The sequence below is a fragment of the Limulus polyphemus genome, unplaced genomic scaffold (genome assembly GCF_000517525.1).
Source record: "Limulus polyphemus unplaced genomic scaffold, Limulus_polyphemus-2.1.2 Scaffold2351, whole genome shotgun sequence".
Classification (NCBI taxonomy): Eukaryota; Metazoa; Arthropoda; class Merostomata; order Xiphosura; family Limulidae; genus Limulus; species Limulus polyphemus.
Window position 1 is genome coordinate 60,179 of NW_013667961.1, and position 6,657 is coordinate 66,835.

The following is a 6,657-nucleotide window of genomic DNA, read 5'->3' on the forward strand; positions in this document are numbered from 1 at the left end:
TCCATCCATTTACTTCTGCCAGGAGTTCAAATTGTGCTCTATATGCTCCATATGGTGCCTTCCCATCGAATTCCTGTGGCTTTCTTCGTAATAAATCACCCCTATTGCTGACACTCATGTTTGGAATGTGACTTCTGGCAGGACTGCAGATGTCTGCATTAGGGTTTAGCTGCAGGGTCTGGAATGGGCTTCCTGTTGTCTGGGGCTGATTAGGTCCATGGCTAATATGTCCTCCCTGTGTAAAAGACAGTAAATTGTCCTTTAATGCATTTAATTCACTTTGAAATTTACTAATCTTTTCCATTGGTACTTCACGGTGATGTTGTACTCTCTCTTCTTGTTCTTCTTGCCACTGTTGTAGTCTCTTTTTTTGTTTATTTTCTTTTTCCTCCAACCACTGCTGTAGTTGTTTACTTTCTTTCTCCTCCAGCAACTGCTGTATCTTCTCTTCTTGTTTCTTTTCTTTCTTCTCTAACTACTACTGTAGTCTCTCTTGTTTATTTTCTTTCTCCTCCAACCACTGCTTTAGTCTCTCTTCTTGTTTATTTTCTTTCTCCTCCAGCCACTGCTTTAGTCTCTCTTCTTGTTTATTTTCTTTCACCCCCAACCACTGCTGTATTCTTCCTTCTTGTTTATTTTCTTTCACCCCCAACCACTGCTGTATTCTTCCTTCTTGTTTATTTTCTCGTTCTTCTTGTTTCTTTCCTGGTTCTTCTTGTTTCTTTTGCTGTTCTTGTATTGCTACCATCAAATCTGCTAAGTTTTAGTTTGATTTGCCACCTCTCATTTCCATTTTTCTTCTTTTCCATCCCACTTTCTGACACCAATTTGCTACGTATCTGCTTATTTGTTAATTTTCGGCAGAAATTCTTTCCAAGGAACTTAGTGATACAAGTCATTTCTTGATTAAACCAGTTTATTCTTTCTCGATAAAAGTTTTTAGTACACAGTAATTCCACAATCAGTACGTTTCTCGTCACATTAAACTTAACAACTTTTATAATACACGCTATATATCACAGCGATTCACAATCTCGATAATTTTGCTCTCGAAGAGCACAAACACACACTTTATTTTTCTGCTGGCTTTATCTGTCAGGCTTTTATACTAAAGAAGAGGGCATCTCGAACAAACTCGGACTTCCCCGATAATTCGAGAAACTTCACGCACGTTACCAGCGTCACGTACTTCCGCTGTCGTAAGAATATCTGTGCTTTGTCAACCACGGGTATCGAAATCCGATTTTTAGCATCATAATTCTGTATGCTAATCCCTAAGCAACTGCGGGTCCTAAGTTAAATAAAATTTCTTAATTTCTTTTACGCAATACTAAGTTCTACACACCAATCACTCAAGGAAAACCCATAACAAGATATAGTGTAAGACTCAGCGGAATTACACAGACTCAAAATTAGACCTTGAAACAGTAGATAGAGTCACTGAGATACTTTTAAGCCTAAATAATCAAACTTTATCTGTTACTCTTTCAGAATAGAAAAAAGTACTAACAGCTATACTTTTAGATATGATGGAAATGTATCGAAGTGCTCTCTATAAGCCTATTAATGTTTAAATATTATCTTGTTCTGGTCAATATAGTTCATCACTTTGTGGTATTTTCAGCGGGGAAACTACCAATTTCCCGACAAGTAGCCGCAAATAAGTATAAATTCCTTTAAGAAGTAAGAAGTATCATTGTCATCATTCGCCAGCATGAAGTTTGTGCTAATGCATGGAAATGATGGCTTCCCTCAGAATAAGGGTGAATAAGATCCTTATTGGTTCAGTATCTACTAGAATCTTGTCTTCGTGGGTCATACAACGAGACGCTTGTCCCGAAGTTCTCCAACATTCAAACATGGCATTGGGTGTAAGTTGACTGCTGTATCTGCACAATCTGGCAGCTAGGTTCAACTCAGATACTTCGAGTTTAAACTATTTGTGGCAGTTACACCTGTGTCAGTATTGGCCAGAATGTCATAATAGTCTTTGGGTAAGTGATTGGGTAAGTCACAGTCTTTATACTATTGGTATCTTTACAAAGCAGGTAAGCAAAGCAATATTTCTGTCATACTTTGGAACTTGTCTCGGAGTACAGTCCTTAGGATTCGTGACGGACCTTGCAACTTGTCTCGAAGTAGAGTACACAGCTAAAACTCCACTCCAGCTCACAATTCGATCTGATGCTTGAAACTCCAAAGCCACAAAAACCCGCCCCAACAGAGATTAAATGTCCCTGTGAACCAACTGGGGCAGCTTGGCAGCCCTTAACTATCTTTATTAAGTATTTCATCTTAGAAATGAATAAACACCCTATAACCCGAGCGCTTTTGAAAGGTGGACCTTTCTTCTTCAGATTACCAGTTTGCCCCTGAAGGAGAAATGTCCACCTTTCGAAAGCGCTCGGGTTATAAGGTGTTTAATCATTTCTATCAAGACTTTTTGAACCTACGTATTTTTCTAACATCATGAAAATATTTCATCTTGATACTTATTTACCGGATGTTCGGAAAAACAGGTTATTACAGTTATTCCAAAAAACTCAGTCAAAAGCTCAAACTCTAATAATTTTAGACCAATAAGTTTACTTAACTGTCTACATAAACTAGTTAAAAGAATAATAGTAACCTCCTTTCAAATATACAAAACTCTTCTTGTCAAAAAGACAAACAGTAAACCGTTTACCACGATTTATAGAACATGTTTTGAAATCATTCAGTAATAATCAAGCCACTATTGGAGTTTTTATAGATGTCCGGAAAGCTTTTCACACTGTCTGGCACAATGAAATCAGACGTCATCCAATAAACACATCCAATAAATAGTGCATTAATCAGGTGGATTTCTAGTTTCCTTCCGTTGCAGAAGTGAATAATACATACTCGAAGAGAATTAACATTATACAGGGTTCCGTAAGTCTCAGTTCCTTCACCTCTCCTGCATATTCTACATACTCAATACGCTGATGAAATTGCTGTTTTGAAGTGTATCAAGAAATCCGTTCATAGCAGCGAACCGCGTTCAAAAATCTTTAAATATAATTAATGATTTGTTAAACCGGATTAAAACTAAAGGAAGTATGTATTCTATAGAAGTTTAAATAAGCATTTTAAAAACGAGAAAAAAGTGAAATTAAACTTAGGTAATGTATAAATCAAATGCTATTCAAATGCTAACTTTCTTGGTGTTACATTTGACATAAAACTCAGACGGGCAGAACATATAAAGAAAATAAATGAAACATTGTCAAGAATATGAATCATCTTAGACGTGTTGCGGGTAAAAACAAAGGATGCAAACCTAAATACTATATGGACAATTTATGAAGTATATATACGACCCATCATTGAGTATGGTTGTCAATTTACCCTCAATATGCCTGATATCACCCTTAGAGAATTACAAGTAAAGCAGAATAGGGTTTTGAGATTAGCCCCAAGACTTCCTACGTTCACTACATTATAAAAATATTAACACAAAGCACAAGCTAGAAACACATTCACCTCTGCCCTTCACACCACACTAAACAACATCTCCATGTAACATGTACCGCAGTCTAACATAAAATAACAAGCAGGTACACAGACAAATCAAGATTTACAATATATTTTTAGGGGGTTATCTAACTAGTTGTTAGATACTGCCTTTTGGCTTGGGTACAGAAGAAGTAGATTATTCCGTACTTGTCTTGTGAAAGTGGGTTTTTCGGGATACTCCTGTCCCCTTGCACATCAAATTCTAAGATATGGGAGTTATAGTTTCCTGCCACCTGGAAAAGAGTTCATTTCACTGTCTGTCAGTAAAACTTAGTTGTTTGATAGTCAAGTCTCTTCACTAAAGGTCACGTTTGTGAACTTTGTGCTTTGCTTGAACCTGACTTCCTTTGTGAACTTTACATCAATATGACTGGCTTTAATAACTTTAACAATACATCAATTACAATCAATATCTCTCGATACAAATACCCTAGTTGGGAAGGGTTCGCATTCTGCTAAAGAAAATATCTGTCAGATTAAAAATAAGATAAATCATCGTGATTCTAGGAGATGTCCTTTCAAACAACATCTTTAGGTTGAGGATGTAAGCAGTCAAGGTTTTATGTGCATCTTTGCCATCGAGCTTTAAACTCAGTCACGTGGATTGCTCGTTACTTTCCAGGGTCAAATTCACGGTGCAAGGTACTGACAACTTTGTCACAGTCTTTGAGTCACTTCTTGTTCCAATTTTCAAGGATATCAACTACTAGACCATCTATATTCAGTATGGCACTTTGATCTGCTTGTCTCTAAGTCAAGCCATTCCAAGCAAAAATGTGCTTGAAATATTTCAAATCCTCCTTTGTCATCCTCTTAACACTGGTGGTTTCAAGTGTTTTACATCATCGTGAAGGTGGAGACAGGTTTGTATACCACTGCATATGTGGGTTTCGTGACGGTGAAGACAGATTAATAGTTTGTATATCACATCATGTGTGGGTTTCGTGAAGATGAAGACAGGTAATTGTTTGTATACAACCACATGTGTGGGTTTCGTGAAGGTGAAGACAGGTAATTGTTTGTATACCACTACATGTGTGGGTTTCGTGAAGGTGAAGACAGGTAATTGTTTGTATACCACTACATGTGTGGGTTTCGTGGAGGTGAAGACATGTAACTGTTTGTATACCACAAAATGTGTGGGTTCGGGGAAGCCCTACTTCTCAAAAGTCCAGAGACAAGCACATACAGCAATGACTGCATCTTCTAGCAAAGTGTGCACTACAATTCCACAATGCATAAAGAAAAACATCAGTATCGTATCTTAGTTGATCTCAGTTGCCACGTTCAATCTCCCGCATTGACAGTATGTTCCGTTAGTTAAGAAGACTCCTTAATGTCTCAAAGATTAACTGGATTATGAAAAACACACCTGAATGCCCCAAGGATCATCTGGGTTATGGAAAGACGCACCTGAATGACATATAGGTCATCTGGATTATGGTGAGACACTCCTGAATGCCTCAAGCATCCACCTGATTATTGTGAGATACTCCTGAATGCCTCAAAGATCCATTGGATTATGGTTAGACACTGATGAATGCCCGAATAATCCACTGGACTATGGTTAGACACTGATGAATGCCCGAATAATACACTGGATTATGGTTAGACACTCTTGAATGCTTCAAGGATCCACTAGATTAAGGCGAGATATTCGGGAATGCCTCAGGGGTCATCTGGATTATGATTAGATATTCTTGAATGCTTCAACGATCTACTGGACTAAGGTGAGACACTCCTGAATGCATCAATAATTCACTGGACTAAGGTGAGATATTCCTGAATGCGTCAAGGATCATCTGGATTATGGTGTGGTATTCATAAATACCTTAAAGATCCCCTGAATTATGGTGAGACACTCCTGAATGCTTCAAATATCATTTGGATTATTGTGACGCATTCCTGAATGCCTCAAGAATCATGTTGATTATGCTGAGACACAGACTTCACGATCATCTTTGTCCACCAGTTGTTAATAACAAACATATTGAAGTCCCATATAGACCACACCTGTATGTGAAAGTTAACCATAACTCTCGGTCATGACGATTGGTCAAGAACTAGGACATAGTTCTCTTTATGACCAGTTAAATCCCTTGGTCTTAGAGTACATCTATCTTAGTCCTTGCCATAATCTCAGATCGAGTCCTCACCTTAACCCCAACTTGTACGTGTTCAGATCGAGTCCGCACTTTAACCAAAACGTCTACGTGGTCTCGAAAGTGTCCTTCCGTGTAGATCAAGTTTTACAAACATTACAACACTAGAGTCAAACAGAAAATAAACATGTTCACAATAAACTCGGAATTAAACAAATCCTTTGAACACAGCACGGAAATGTAATTTGATAACATGATCTGAAGTATTCAGATATAGTGATATCCACCAGATTTAGAGACATGTATCAGATACTGACAAGTACAATACATTGATATCCACCAGATAAAATGATTCACCTGATATTAGTAATCGAAAAATACAAATGGTACGCAGATATTGTCTAAAACAACAAGTATCTTAAGGTATGTCTGAATATTAATTTATTCCCATAAACACACGATAGAGGATGATTGTTCTCTCCTAAAGATACGTCCATTCTCATCGACAACAAACATAGCAGAAAGATTCCTTTAGCTCAGGATCTAAAATTTACATCAGAGATTTTGCTTCGTGTTTACCCAGCCGATCTGAATGTAATAAACGTATTTTACTTGAGGAGAGGGGATCAGGTGGTTGAAGAATGTTACTGTTATCTTTGAATTTGATATAAACTTTGGTGGTTCTAGTGAGTCCTGAAGAAACTTACTAATAAGGCCTGATGCAAGAATCATAGCTTGATATCTTGATAAAAATTTTAAATGTGTCGTTTTATACTACTTCTTTATGCAATCATATTTGAAAGATCTCGGCCTGGCGCTTGAGTGATACGGAAGAAATATCTTTTAACGCTTGCGTAATATGAAGGAAAAATATTTTTAACAAAAGATTCTTCTCACGTTTGGAAGCGATGATCAGAATTTTAGAATACTTCTCATCATTCACTACAGATGGCGCCTGTCTATTATATGCTAAAATGTTTCAAATGTTGTTTGTTTGTTTTGTTTGTTTGTTTTTAAT